At 37.4% G+C, this 16,482-nt stretch overlaps 2 pseudogenes; one reads left to right on the plus strand and one right to left on the minus strand.

Annotated features, from left to right (window-relative positions):
- Window positions 1-16,482, plus strand: part of LOC134329062 (uncharacterized) — a 66,139-nt pseudogene that overhangs the window by 17,044 nt on the left and 32,613 nt on the right.
- Window positions 6,419-6,527, minus strand: LOC134329674 (5S ribosomal RNA; annotated as a pseudogene).

The following is a 16,482-nucleotide window of genomic DNA, read 5'->3' on the forward strand; positions in this document are numbered from 1 at the left end:
TCGACTGTTTATTCCCGCCAAGCCTATGAGGCCTACGTTAGCAACCGAATGCTAATGAAACTCGTTTTTCATACTTCCCGGTGGTCAACATGCAAGATACACATATCAATAGATTTATCTCGATGAGTAGATGCTGTTTGACACCAGCAGCTTGAGCTAACTCCACGGGAAATCGCGGAAAATCGCCCCGTTTTTATAACGTTTAGCTACTAAATTAACATGTTTATTGGGCACTTAGGTAGACAAATCTGGTATGGTTACACTCGGGAAAACTCGTAGTTTGTAATGCAAACAAGTTTTGTTGTCCTAGAGGTTCTGGAACCTTTAGAAATGGTTCAAAGTCAGGCAAAAGAAACACAGGAAGGCCTTAAAAATGTTCAAGTGGACCTAGGGCTTCCAGATTTTTCACACTGCTTCTAGAGGTGTCCACAGCCCACACATTCGAGTTTTGAGTCGATCGGACCTTTCAAAGCAGTGTTACATAGAGCGTGTAAGAATCTGAATGGGAATAAATTGGGATTTGGACGTGTCCAAACGGGGTAGCAAGGTCCGATGGGTCCGAAATTTTGGCAACATTGTCGACATAGGCTCCAGATAAACATACTCAAATTTGGAAGCGTTCGGGCATTCGGAAGTACTTTTTATTGGGGCAACGATTCGAGCAAAATCCATGCAGACTTGCACCTTGGCCTTATGCCTTTCTCAGTGAAGGAGGAGAAATACTGAAAGGCCTTAAAAATCTTCATGTAGACCTAGAGCTTTCAGATTTTTCAGACTACTTCTAGAGGGGTTGACTGCCCACATGGTTAAGTTTTAAGTCAAATGGCCCAAGTGGTGTCCAAAAAGTTCTTATGGGATTTGAATGGGAATATATTGGAATTGGAACGTGTCCAAACAGGCTCTAGAAAGGTCAGACGAGTCCGAAATTTCGGCTACATTGTCATCAGAGGCTCTAGATAAACATACTCAAATTTGGAACCGTTCAGGCATTCCAAAGTATTTTTTATCTGGACAACGATTCGAGCAAAATCCATGCAGACTTGCCATGTTTTCTTAAGGTCAGCACTTAGAATTTCAAGTACTAAACTTTACTAAAGCCCCTGGGAGAACTGCAAATCCTTTTTAGGTGCTGGGTCAACCACGAAAGGTACTTCAGACAAAGATGACACTCAACGATACCCATTTTCAAAGGCTGCTTCTCAGATTAAAACTGAACACACATATAAAAAGAGTTGTTGCATCCGAAAAGATGTATTTACAAACACATGACAATCTTCTTCTTCTCCTGGGCCTTTGTCCCGCTCGGTTGCGGGGTCGGCTCTTCGGCAGATCATGATCCGCACATCGATTTGGCACAGCTTTTACGCCGGATGCCCTTCCTGGCACGACCCTCCCTATTTTATCCGGGCTTTGGACCGGCACTACAATGCACTGGTTTGTGCATCTAGCGGCTAGGTATCTATAGGACAATTCAGTGTTTCCAATTAGCCTGGTGGCATGTCTTTGGACTGCGGGAAGAAACCGGAGCACCCAGAGGAAACCCACGCTGACACGGGGAGAACATGCAAACTCTGCACAGAAAGGACCCGGACCGCCCCACCTTGGGATTGAAATCCAGGACCTTCTTGTTGTGAGGCGACAGTGCTACCCACTAAGCCACCGTGCCGCCCTACAAACACATGACAATAATTTGCCAAAAATGCAACACGGGTCATTCCCATGCACATGTCCATGTTTTTCCACTGCCCCTTTTTATATCAGCCATTTCTAGCATGTTCTTTTGTCAAAGCATCTATGTTACACCCAATTCTGATGAGGCCGGACTGACCCATGGGTCCAAGCCCTTTCACATCCTGATGGAAGTACCCTTATTTGACTGACTGAAAAGCTGACCAAGTGAAACTCTTTAGTCATTCTGAGTGACTTGATCACTATTTATCAACTCTTCAGAGCTGTGATCCAAGAGCTTGCCAATGCATCACAGCCACCCGATAGATATCTAGCATGGTAAATATCTGTACCTATCAGTGGGTGGTGAATAACCATCAAACCAACCTAGGATGGTAAATGTACAGTATTCACACATCAGGGTATTTAATGGTTTTTTAAAATAAATGAGCAGGAAAATGTCCACTGAGGAGGACATTGGTCTAGTGATCAACTGGATTAAGTTGGCTGTTTTTTTGGTTGTAAACAGCCAACTCCCTGCTTTCTGACATTTTTCATCTTCTGCTTTGAATATCCTTGCAGCTCCAGTTGAATTATGGGATAGATTAACGATTAACGTGCTTGGTTCTCATACTTTAAAATGTTTGACGATGCAGTTCCACATCTGGGGATTTTTTGTATGTACTGTTTAATTAATACTACTGCTTTCATTTACTGTTATGTATACATATACAACAGTAATAATCAAATTACATTGACATTTATGGCATTTGGCAGACGCTCTTATCCAGAGCGACTTACATTTATGCCATTTTTTTACATTTATGCAGGACTGGGTGTGGGGGAGGGGCAAGAACATAAGCTTTCCAAGTAAACTTCAGGATCAGGTTTTCTCTTTTCAAATTGAATGACAGAGCACAAATATTCAAATCACACTATAAAGATGTCCTACATGTTATATAAATACATAATACGCAGTGGTTTGGGCACAGCTAGCTGAATTCCATGTTTTGTTATTGGTTTAAACATCTTAATGTCTCTTCTATTGGATAGAAATTTGAACAATATTTTTTCTGTATGTAACTAAAAGAAAAAAAAAGTTAGCTTTTTAATGCATTATTACTTTTATACCAGGCACATTGTGTTTTTTCCCTAGTACTTACATTCAGCAAGTAAAAAGTAATCATGCATTAAAATGTGCAGCACTTTGTTTCCTGTAGAGAATGTGTAAACTTATTTTTCTTTTTTTATTTTACTTACTTTTACAAAATCAGTAAAACATGGAATTTGATCAGAAGTATCCATTTGTTCTATACATGTAGTTCATGCTAAATTATTTAGCACAATATGTTGTTATCTACTGTATCTGATGTAAAAGCATCAGTAAAAATAAATAGCATTAAATATAGTGTAGTGTTGTGGTGGGACATTTCATACTGCGTTCATGTCACACTGGTTTGTGCATCTTCAGATCCAGAGCATAACAGGTCCAGAGTCAGGGTGGGGGAGGGGATAGAGAGAGAGCAATTAAGCACCTGTGAACTACTAATGCTTTGTTCATGACACACTGAAATTGTTTATTAACTTGATCTGTATGAATATATTTTATTCTGAAATGGAGAACTGCTCAGCCCTCTTTTGTTTTAGTAATTATTTTGAAGTCATACAACAATTTGAGCTCCTTCTGAGTTAATTAAGCCATCCCCTGACCAGATAATTGATATTATTAAAAAGAATGTTGTATTTTCTTTAATGTACAGATTTCTACAACACATTAAAGCGTTTAATAAAATGTCTCTGAAGCTGTGTTTGGGTAATGATTTTATGGGAGAGTGATTAACTTCATGAGAAGTAAATTGGCACTGAAACATTTGATAAAACACCCCGCCATCATAAACGCACGTGTGCAGTTCTGCACTTTCTCTGTGCACCTTGAACGCATCATTATAATCATGCTCGGTGCGCGCGAGACACGGAGGTTTCAGAGGCTGCGCGAGCATCATCAGCGCTGTGTGGAGCGGCACGAGCTGGAGTCCCGAGAGAGGAACAGACTGGAGCACGAGGAAAGTGTGAAGCTGCTGCAGGTAAGACCTGTTTTACTCTTCTATTCAACTGTAAACTCAGGCTGTACTCAGAGCTTTAATCCGTCCAACACACAACACATACTGATGCTTTCACCTCGTTTATCACCTGCATGACTTGGTATTTAAGCAAATGAGGGTTTAAATGTAGATAAAACACACACAGGTGTGAATGTAATCATGTGTTTTAGCAGTTTGAGTCTACAGTCAGTGATGGTTTTGTACTGGATACCTTTAAATTCAGGTGTTCCTAAAATGTAGATTCCCGCGTGTAACTAAGTGGTGGGGGAGGGTAAAGTGCACCATGAGCTCTGTGATAACACGCACTTACATTTAGGTTCATCTGGGTTTTTTTTTTCCCTGTTTGTTTGTTTGTTTGTTTGTTTGTTTGTTGACCTGAAGCAAAATTATTTTACTGATATTTCAAATGTGTACTAAACTTTACAGAGAATGGACAAACAAGAGGATAAACAAGAGGATAAACAAGAGGATAAACAAGAGGACAACATGGTATGTATTTATTTTGACATGTATTCTTTTCATGTGAACTATAAATAGAATTTGATTAAAAAAACTACTTAATCTGTTTATTGAACATTTTATTAAATGTAGGATTCACTTTCTAAAATTGAGTGAGTCGCTCTAGGGCAGGGGTCCCCATCATGAAATTTCATATATATTTATTAGGGCTGTCAAACGATTAAAAATTTTAATCGCGATTAATCTCAGAATTTCATATAGTTAATCGCGATTAATCGCATTAAATAAAATCTGTGTAAATGTTATAGAAAACAAGGTTTTTTAAGTGAAATGTGAAAAGTGGACGTTTCTACACGAAGTGAGTGTGTTTTGACCCTTTTGGGGCTTCCATAGTTCATGGACTAGCGTGCTTGACTCCGGTATTCAGTGCCGTAACAGATTAAGTTAATAAAGTGTTTTGCTCCTGACAACTTGTGAATATACCGTGTATTTATTTCTTTATTATGCAAGTGCATCCCTACGACGCTCAGTTATATTATTTTAACAAACCGCAAATGAACAACGGTGGCAAGTCCGACATTAAAACGTTGGTTCTACCAGTCAAGTCTCAACATGAACTAGAATTTGCGTTAACGGCACTATTTTTTTTAATCGCGTTAAATTGAGATCGCGTTAATGCGTTATTATCGCGTTAACTTCGACAGCCCTAATATTTATACAGTATATACCAATAACCGTTACATTGTATATATTTAAAACTATAGCAATATCCTTATCTCTAAATTTATTCTTATATATTTTTAAATATTGTTCATAAGAATAAATACAATACTGCAAGATGCACAATTTGCACATACTTTTTTTTGTTGCGTACCATATGCTGTATAAATGCACCTTATTTACTTACTTTATTTGTATTAGTTTCTCTTCTTTGTTAAACTACTGGAGACCAAAGTATCTATCTATCTATCTATCTATCTATCTATCTATCTATCTATCTATCTATCTATCCATCTATCCATCTATCCATCCATCCATCCATCCATCCATCCATCCATCCATCCATCCATCCATCCATAATGCAAAGCCCAACCGTGCGCATCTCGTCAACAACATGCTTCAGGAGGCAGGAATCAAACGCATGGACTGGCCTTAATGTTCTGGAGACCTGAATCCCATTGAACATGCTTGGGATGCACTGGGAAGACGTCTGGCAAACCGTCCAATGCCTCCCACAACACTTCTTGAGCTGGAAGTTTCCCTGGAGCAAGAGTGGCAGAGAATCCCACAAGAACTGCTGGACAATCTGGTCCTGTCCATGCCCCATCACTGTCAGTGTGTTTTGGGTGACCATACACCCTACTGAACAGTCAAAGTGTGGCACTCTCGTTCAGCTTGACATGCTTCTGTTCACCCCCACCAATATGTCACTTGCTACTCAATCACAATAATTGAGTTTGCATCTCAATTGCATAATCGAACAACTTTCTTTGACTTGTCGTTTGCTTTTTTGATGTTCTTGTTTAAAAAAAAAAATCGAATGATTCTTTTTTTTATTGCTTCATATTCATTTTGAAATATCCCCTAATTTTTGTGAGCAGTATATTATTCACTTATTTTTTTATTGTTGTTATATTTTTTATTATTTGTTGTCGTGTTTGTTGATATTTAAATCATTTCTTTTTTGAAAACTGTTTACAGGTTAAAGTATAAAAACATAAACACCACCGTCTATAAATGAATGAATTGCTTTGGTCCTCCACTTGAGACTTTTATGTAAACAGACACAACAACAAATAATTAAAAAGACAGTAATAATAAATAAATAAATAAATAAATAATAACAATAATACCACATCTACAAGATGTAACTTATTTCTAGCACGACTAGATGGGGATGATGTCTGGACATAATTTTGAACTTCATTTTTAAAGTCACTAAAATGCTAAAAATCCTAATTTGGTTTTTCGTTTACATTTTACAAGCAGGAAAACAAAGTTATTCGTTAATTTTTTTAAAGTTATATTGACAAAATAATTTCCTTTTGTACAGCCAGGATGGATAAGTGTTTTACTCAGAATGAAAGTATCAGCTGGCCTTTTTCTTCACGTATTGCTTTGATGATGAAGAAAGAAAGAAAATGTTCGGCTCCTTTGGCAGGAGGTTGAAGTAAAGATGTGTGAGGAAAGGCTTCCAGCACCTGGTATTCCCAGGCGGTCTCCCATCCAAGTACTAACCAGGCCCGACCCTGCTTAGCTTACGAGATCAGGCGTTCTCAGTGTGGTGTGTCCGTAAGCGAGAGACGCTGCAAGCAGTTTCCCTTTTAAAGACGTCCATCATTCAGCCTTTCACTTCAGTATGTTTAGATTATTTGTTGTCGTGTTTTTTGTTATTTTAGACATAATTTACTTTCCTGTAAAACTGTTTACAGGTTAAAGCGTAACAGCATAAACACCACCGTCTATAAATGAATGAATTGCTTTGGTCCTTCACTTGATACTTTTGTTTAAGTAAACAGCGCCTTCATGCTACAGCTACAGGCTATGTTAAGAGCACATGCAGGTAGACAGACCACTGAAATTTTGGCCTTGTGTTTTCTTGAGAGCATGGTACAAAAAATATTGCAATGTCGCCCTCTTGTGGCACTTTTTGAGATTTGCTAAAAAGATAGATAGATAGATAGATAGATAGATAGATAGATAGATAGATAGATAGATAGATAGATAGATAGATAGATAGATAGATAGATAGATAGATAGATAGATAGATACTTTATTGATTCCAAAGGAAATTAGTACAGTGGCCCAGAAGGGTCAACGCAATAAAATAAGCCACAACACAAAGAAAAAAGTCACAACGCAAATAAAAAAAAAGTCACAACGCAAATAAAAAAAGTCACGACACAAATAAATAAGCCACAATGCAAATAAAAGAAGTCTCAACGCAAATAAAAATAAGCCACAACAGAAGTTAAGACACAACGGAAGCTAAGTCACAATGAAAGTTAAGCCACAACGGAGGCTAGCAGCAGTCAAGTTTGAAAAGTAAGTGATAACTTTGTTGCTATGTGATTAATGATGATTCTGTAATTAATGTCGTTAAATGTTGTTACAAATGATCAACGTTGTTCACTGTGTTTATATCGACATAGTTATGTAGACTGTCATCGAACGTTATTATTATTGTGAAGCTAGCTACGTCGTAACCGACATCACTTTTAACGTTAGTAAAACAGATAATCGATTATGTTCAGTCAACAGAGGTATTGAACAACATGCTGTACAATTCATGTTAAGTGGCTATTGTCTGTTAACTAGACCTCTGTTAAAATGTCCAACCACAGTGGGTACCTGCCTAATAATGCTTTATTTGTTGTCCTACAGAGCAATGTATTGTCCATTTTGTGGATTCAGTCTGTATTCTCAAACAACGTTCTGCAGTTCATGTGGCAAGGACATCCAATTCTTGTGCCATGCTGATAAGCGTGGCATGAGTGAAGGTAACGTTTCAAAGATTACTTGTGTTTTTAAATTAGACTGAGAGTGTACTGCACTGCATAAATATAGTTTGGAATACTGGATGTCTGAACAGACATGTACTCTCTTGATGATATTTGATTAGACTCTGAAGCAGGAAGCACTGGAAACAGTGTAGTGGAGTCATTCCACAATTTCCGGATTTTAAAAGGGAAGGAGAGACAATCCTGTTTCAAAATGAAAAAAGCACCACTAAAAGACACCACTGTGAAGGTGAGTTTTATTTGCTGATGTAGGCTAATTGCAAAAAAAAAAAAAAATAGTGATATGATATTGTTACATGTCTGAGAGACACGTACTGAAAAAGGGCAGAAAGACAGAAAGAGAGAACAACCAAACACAAATACATGAAAACAGAAAAAAAAACACAAGTGGCTGCTGATTGGTTGCAGCATTTTCTCCAATAAAAAACAAGAAAACAAAGTCAAGACAAAGATAGAGTGTATACTTCTAAAGCACTGGTTAAGTAAATACAGCTACACGGCTATGTTATAAGCACATGCAGGTAGACAGAGCACTGTAATTTTGGCCTTGTGTTTATTTGTGGACATCAGTTTTCTTGTGAGCGTGGTAAAACAAAATTGAGATGTCGCCCTCTTGTGGCGTTTTTAGAGAATTGTTATGAAAACTAATATGATATGGTAATATGAGATCTGTTGACCATGGTAAAAGAAATATTTGTAATGTCGCCCTGTTGTGGCACTTTTGGGGAATTAAAAAAAAAATTAACATGATATGGTAAAATGAGATCTAGTGACCAAGTTGGTAAAAAAAAAAAAAAATCCTTGTAATGTCGCCCTCTTGTGGCACTTTTGGAGAATTGCAAAAGAGTAATATGATCAGAATCAGAATCAGAATCTTTTTTATTCGCCAAGTAGCAGATGTACAAGGAATTTCTTTAGGTGCAGGTGTCAACATACATACAAGTTAAATAGTAAAAGGTACACTATATCTAAACGTATAATAAACAATAAACAATGGTGTATATATATACATAGAATAAAATAAACAATATAGTAGTGATAAAAAATTGTGCAATAGAGATTATTTACACATAAGGTGAATATGTGCATTAACTATTAAAATGCGGGAAGCTTGTGTGAAACCCACGAGCATTTATTAAAACGGTGGGATGTGGGAGTAGTCCTTGTTGAGTAAGCTGATTGCCTAGGGAAAGAATCTGTGGAGGTGGCGGTTTGTACGAGTCTTTAATGCTCTCACTCTCTGTCTCCGCTGAGATGAGAACCTCTGAAAAAGTGAGTGACCGGGGTGAGAAGAGTCTGCCATAAGCTTCCTTGCCCTCTTTTTCATCCTAGAGGAGTGTAGATCTTCTAGGGATCTTCTAAGATGACAGCCGATGATTTTCTCTGCACATCTCACTGTACGCTGTAGCTTACGTTTGGTGTGCAGAGACGCCGAGCCAAACCAGACGGTGATAGAAGCTGTGATGACGGACTCGATTATCGCAGTGTAGAATTGAACCAGCAGAGCTTGGGGCAGTCTAAGTTTCTTAAGCTGTCTCAGGAAGTACAAGCGCTGCTGGGCCTTCTTCATAACTGCTGTGCCATGCCTGTCCCATTTAAGATCCTGTTGGATGGTCGTGCCCAGGAATTTACAGGACTCGGCTCTGCTGACTGTGGAGCCGTGTATGACCAGCGGAGGCAGTGGAGAAGGTTTTTTCCTGAAGTCAATGATCATCTCCACCGTTTTTTGTGTGTTTAGCTCCAGGTTGTATTTACCACACCATGACACCAGCTGTATTAATTCCTCCTGGTATGTGGACTCGTCGTTGTTTGAAATGAGTCCGATCAGGGTAGTGTCATCTGCAAATTTAATGAGCTTAACTGAGTTGCTGTTAGATCTGCAGTCATTGGTGTAGAGGGAGTAGAGCAGAGGAGAGAGCACACATCCCTGTGGAGCGCCAGTGCTGAGGCAGAGAGGATCCGAAATGTGGTCACCCACCTTTACATACTGTTTCCTGTTAGACAGGAAGTTGTGGATCCAGTAGCAGATAGATGGGGGTACATTGAGCTGCCACAGTTTTTGAAGCAGAAGGTCAGGAATGATATTGTTAAAAGCAGAACTAAAATCTAAAATGATGTGGTAATATGAGATCTTGTGACCATGGTAAAAAAAATCTTTGTAATGTCGCCCTGTTGTGGCACTTGGGGAATTGTAAAAAAAAAAAAAAGTGATATGATATTGTTACGTGCCTGAGGGACACGTGTTTTTTTCTGTTTTCATGTATTTGTGTTTGGTTGTTCTCTCTTTTTTTGTCTTTCTGCCCTTTTGCAGTACAAGTGGCTGCTGATTGGATGCAGAGTTTTCTCCACTACATCCAATGAGAGATATGGTGGAGTGACTGGGGGCGAGGCTTCCAGTAAAAAAAAACAGCAAGAGACTGGCATGATTAAAAAAAAGAAAAGGATAGAATGTCAAGACAAAGATAGAGTGTATACTTCTAAAGCACTGGTTCAGTAAATACAGCTACAAGGTTATGTTATGAGCACATGCAGGTAGACAGACCACTGTAATTTTAACCTTGTGATTATTTGTGGCCAGTTTTCAAAATCCTTGTAATGTCGCCCTCTTGTGGCAGTTTTGGAAAACTGTAAAAAAAATTAACATGATATGGTAAAATGAGTTCATGTGACCAAATTGGTAAAAAGCATATTTTAATGTCGCCCTCTTAAGGCACTTTTGAAGAATTGCAAAAAAAAATTGTGATATGATATTGTTATGAGCCTGTTCTTTACTGCAACCAATTAGAGACGTGGTGGAGTGACTGGGGGCGGGACTTTCAATATGAAAAAAAAAAAAAAGAAAAGAATGTCAAGGGCAGTTGTAGCCTAACAGTTAAGATACTGGACTAGTAAGCAGAAGGTTGCTGTTTCAAACCTCATCACTGCCAGGCTGTCACCGTTGGGCTCTTGAGCAAGGCCCTTAACCCTCAATTGCTTAGACTGCAAAATGTAAGTCACTTTATATAAAAGCATCTGCTAAATGCTGAAAATGAAAATTTAAAGATAAAGCAAGAGTGTGTACTTTTATTATTTGATTAATTGATTATTTGTGGCCAGTTTTGTTGTGACCATGGTAAAAAGAAATTGAAATGTCACTCTTCTGTTGCACTTTTGGAAAATTGTTTTAAAAAGTAATATGATGTGGTCAAATGAGATCATGTTGGTAAACAAAAATCTTTGTAATGTCGCCCTGTTGTGGCACTTTTGAAGAATTGCAAAAAAAAATAGTGATATGATATTGTTACGAGCCAGTTCTCCACGGCAAACAATTAAAGACATGGTGGACTTACTGGGGACGAGACTTTCAATATAAAAGCAGCAGGAGACAAAGATAGAGTCTATACTTTTAAAGCACTGGTTAAGTAAATACAGCTACAAGGTTATGTTATGAGCACATGTAGGTAGACAGACCACTGTAATTTTAGCCTTGTGATTATTTGTGGACACCAGTTTTCATGTGACTATGGTTAAAAAAAATGTGAAAGGTCGCCTTCTTGTATCACTTTTGGAGATTTATTATAAAAACTAACATTATATAATATTATGGTAAAATGAGATCATGTGACCATGCTGTTAAAAAAAAGATTGTAATGTCTCCCTCTTGTGGCACTTTTGGAGAATTGCAAAATAAAAAAAATACTGATATGATATGGTTACGTGCCTGAGAGACACGTTTTTTTTTCTGTTTTCATGTATTTGTGTTTGGTTGTTTTCTTTTTCTGTTTTATTGCAGTACAAGTGTCTGCTGATTGGTTGCAGCGTTTTCTCCACTGCAACCAATGAGAGGCATTGTGGAATGACTGGAGATAAGCAGTACAAGTGGCTGCTGATTGGTTGCAGCCTGTTCTTTACTGCAACCAATTAGGGAAATGGTGGAGTAACTGGGGGCGGGGCTTCCAGTAAAAAAAAAACAGCAAGAGACCGCCACGAATAACAAAAGTAACGAAAAGAATGTCAAGACAAAGATAGAGTGTATACTTCCAAAGCACTGGTTAAGTAAATACAGCTACAACGTATGTTATGAGCACATGCAGGTAGACAGACCACTGTAATTTTAGCCTTGTGCTTATTTGTGGCCAGTTTTCTTGTGACCGTGGTAAAAAAAAATTGAGATGTCGCCCTCTTGTGGCACTTTTGGAGAACTGTAAAAAAATAACATAATATGGTAAAATAAAAAATAAAAAATAAAAAAAAAACCACTGTAATATCAATAATAATCAATAATACTTTGTGATCAGCCTCACTGGTTGTCCCTCAGATTGTGACATGCTGCTACAAATTGTGCAGCATGTGTGATCAGTCCGCTCTTCTCTCCCAGTATGTATGGCAGTTTGTGTGTGTTACTGCAGTGTAGGAACTCAGGGGAGATGCTGCTGATAGTATAGACTCCTGATAGAGCTGTACTTCAGGTACTCTGTTAGGAAGTGCAGCTCTGTCTCCACCACTGCCAGCTCACAGTGAGAGCACAGCCTGGCCTCTCTGGGTGTCCAGCTCTGTCTGCGCCGCCCGGTTTCGATGGCCAAGCTGTGCTCACTGAGTCTGTACATCGTCAAAACCTTCCTCAGTTTTTTCTCTTTCATTTCTGTCAGGTAAGAAGCCAGAGAGTAATCTCAATTCAGGGCTGAAGAGCACTAGAGTCTGTGTTGTTGTTGTATTGTCTCAGTCCAGTATTTGATGTAATTTTGTTTTTGTTTGGTCATAATTTGGTTGGGTGTAATGTTTTGGGTGAGTGTGTGGTGAGGCTGATTGGTGTGTGTGATGTTAGTGTGTTTTAGGTCACTGAGACCAGCTGGGTTAGGGGACTCCTTTCCATGTTCAGCTCTTGGCATGTCAGTGCTTTATAATGGAGTGAGTGGGAGACACTGGATTTGATGTTTCCAGAAGTTTAGAGCTCTTTTCTGAATGCAGAATATTAGTGGGTATTGTCCACTAATATTCTGCCCTGCAGGCCATGTTGGGGGTCTTCCTCTGCACACTGAGAAGATTTCTGCAGAACTCTGTGTGCAGAGTTTCAATAGTGTGCTTGTCTGAGTTAGAAAAATCATGGAATGTATGTCTCTCTCTCTCTCTCTCTCTCTCTCTCTCTCGTGCGCATGTGCGGGTGTGAGCGGTGGAGCGTGGTGAGCGGCGTGGTGAGCGTGAGTGCATTGACTCGCTTCATCTCGACGAGAGCAGTAACCATGTCTGGCAGAGGAAAAGGCGGCTTTGATCAGTAATCCTCTTCAAACACGTGAACGTTTTGGCCGCAGCACCTTACGGTGTTTGCGGCCGCTAAGTACAAACATTTGAAAGTATGGCTTCCAGTTTGTCTTTTCGAGAGTCATATAATAACCGTTTTCTCAAATACTGGGCGAAAATCTCCTTCATAGGATCTGGATCTGCTCCAAGCAGAGATGAGGTGGCAGAAAAGCTTTTTATGTCCCAGTCGGTGAGTGGGGAAGACATTTTCTCCTTCATCAGCCTTCCAAACCGGAAAGACTTTGAACTTTGTTTTCGTAACGAAAGATCATTACGAGTTTTCATGGACATTTACAATTCAAACAAAGAACAATGGAGAGATTTCGAAATATTCTCACCTTTGCAGTTTGACATAAAAACAGTGATTGTGAAATTTTGGACAGGAAGAATTCCAGATGAAGATGTGGAGCTGTATTTACGTCGCTTCTGTAACATTGTAAAACCAGCCATTAAGCCTGTGGATCGGTTCGGCATTTGGTATGGGATTAGGAAATATCAAGTGAGAATTAAGAAAGACCTCAACAACCAAGACATAGGGATTCCAAACAACATCTCACTGGGTCCGTACAATGGGAAAATTATCTACCAAGGCCAAATTTCCAGATGTTATACATGTCAAGCGACTGATCACATTGCTAAAGAATGTAAGGAGGTGAAATGTTGGCAATGTAGCAGTTTTGGACATAAAGCTAAAGATTGTAACAACTCTGCAATTTGTAATTTATGTGGAACCGTGGGTCACACTTTCTTTATGTGCCCTAACTCTTATGCTAACCGTTCTAAGACAAGCTTTGGCACAGAAGTAAAGGAAAACCTTTTTGAAAGTGTACAACCGTTATCAACGACTGAGGCTGGGGAAAAAAATATTCCACCTGAAGCCAATTCTAGTAATGAACCTGAATTATCACAGACAAAGGATAAACAACAAAATGAAATGGATCAAACTGAAAGCCTTTTTATTAATACAACTTTGGAGGAAAATGGGACTGTTACAGAATGTAAAAATGTTGAAGATTTAAAGCAAACTGGTAATAACGACAGCAGTGAAACATCATCAACAGAGGACAGCAGCAGTGGTTCATCCAGCAGTGACGATTCATCTACAACTGAGTCGGGAGAGGAGTCAACTAAAGGTTCAGCATCGGAGTCGTGCAACATTGCTTTAAAAGTTTCACTTATCTCTAATGAAGGAACTGAGGATATACGCCAGGACGACACGTCTGCTTCCAAGGAACTGAAAGAGAAACGCAGTTCTTCATTAAATCCTCATGTGCGAAAAGAGGAACTTCACCGAAACAAGAAGGGTCGAAGTATGGAGCACACAAGCACAGGAACAAAGACTTCTGAACACCTGACAGACAGCAACGACAAACGGAAATGGAATTATTCAGAAGAGACTGAAGGTAATGAAGTTTTAGTTACTAAAAAGGTTAAAAAGAAAATTCAAAAATGATCTTTCTAAATGTCCTTTAATAGTTTATTGGTTGCTTCTTGTAATGTAAGAGGAATTCAGTCAGCTTCTAATAGATTTAAAAAGATACAATTATTGTTAAGGGAGAATTTTGATATTTTATGTGTGCAAGAAACTCGGCTTTCAAATGTAAATGATGTTAAAGATGTACAAAGTTTGTGGTTTAAAAATAAGAGTTTCCTTTCAATCGGGGAAAGTAAAGCTGACGGTATCGGAATTATGTTTTATAAAGAAAACGTAAAAGTTATTCAATTACGTGAAATTATTCCAGGCAGATTAATGTTTATTGATGTGTTTTGGTTTGATAAAAAAATCAGAGTAATAAATATATACACGGCTCAAGACAAAAGTAAGAAAATCCAACTTTTTAATAAAGTTAAAGCATTATTATGTGTAGGGTTTTATATTATAGTGTGTGGTGATTTTAACACAATTACCGATGAAAAAGATAGAATTTCAAATAAACCATTTAAATTAAGTAGGGAAGGAAAAGTTTTAAAACAAATTATGGAAGAGTATTGTATGCAAGACACTTTTAGAATAATGTGTCCTGATCGAATTGACTTTACTAGATCTGATAGCTCATGTCAAACTAGAATTGATAGAATTTATGTTAATAAAAATTTTCAAGTAAAATCTTATAAGACAAAATTAATTATTGAATCCGATCATTTGACAGTGATATCCAAGATTGATTTTAAAAAAGAGATTAGTAAAAATTATTGGAAACTAAATATAAATATTTTAAAGCATCCAGAAGTAATCATGGGATTAAAAGAAGAGTTGTTTAGAATCATGTCTTTAAATTTATTTATAAAAAATGATTGTAAATTGTGGGAAATTCTAAAAATTCAGATCAAATATTTTTTAAAACACGGAAGTAAAATGGTAAATCAGAAAAAAAATAAAAGGTATAACTATATTATGAAAAAATATATTAATTTAAAACAAAAACGTTTTTTAACGGACTACGAAGATAATGAATTATCAGATTTAAGAAAAGAAATAGATACCTTAAATAATGAGTCCTTGACAAAATTGCAAATTCAAATAGGATATAATTCTGATGAAACTTTAAATTCATCTCAAGTGACTCATTTATACTCCCAAAAAAGACAAAAGGCTTACATTAGTTCTATCAAAGATAAAAATGGTACAGTAGTTACAGATGCTAAAGAGATAATGAATACTATTAAAGATTTGTGTGAAGATATGTATAAGGAAATTGAAATTGATAAAAAATCTTTAAAATCCTTCTTAGACTTTAAACATAATACAAATTATGACTATTTAGGCGAAAGTATTAAAGAATGTGAAGTGGTGTCTGCTATTAAACAACTGAATCTTAAAAAATCTCCTGGTAAAGATGGTTTGCCATCTGAATTTTATCACTTTGATATTCTTGTTTTTTCAAATTTATTAACACGGGTGTTTAATTTAGGTGTAAAAAGAGGTTATATGCATGACACTTTTTATGATGGTGTTTTATCTTTATTGTATAAGAAGGGAGATGTAAATGATATTAATAATTGGAGACACTTAACCTTAATGAACATCGATTACAAAATTTTCGCCAAAATAATAATGAATAGGTTAGAAGATGTATTAAATTCAATAATAATTAAAGAACAAACCTGTGCTATCAAAGGAAGACTAATGTGGGATAATTTAAATATTTCGAGGGAATTGGTGTTTGAGAGTGGTGAAAGTTTTTATATGGTCACTTTGGACCAGAAGAAAGCCTTTGATTTTGTATCAAGAGAATATTTATGGGAAGTTTTGAAAATGTATAATTTTTCTGATGATTTCATTGCCATGATTAAGTGTATGTATATAAAATCTAATGTGCAGATTAATGTTAATGGTAATTTGACAGAATGTTTTCAAGTCATGAGAGGTGTTAAACAAGGTTGTCCCCTCAGTGCTGCCCTATATGTTCTTGGCTTAAGTCCATTAATTACTAAAATTCGAAATGATAAACGAC

Source organism: Trichomycterus rosablanca, chromosome 15, assembly GCF_030014385.1.
Source record: "Trichomycterus rosablanca isolate fTriRos1 chromosome 15, fTriRos1.hap1, whole genome shotgun sequence".
Classification (NCBI taxonomy): domain Eukaryota; kingdom Metazoa; phylum Chordata; class Actinopteri; order Siluriformes; family Trichomycteridae; genus Trichomycterus; species Trichomycterus rosablanca.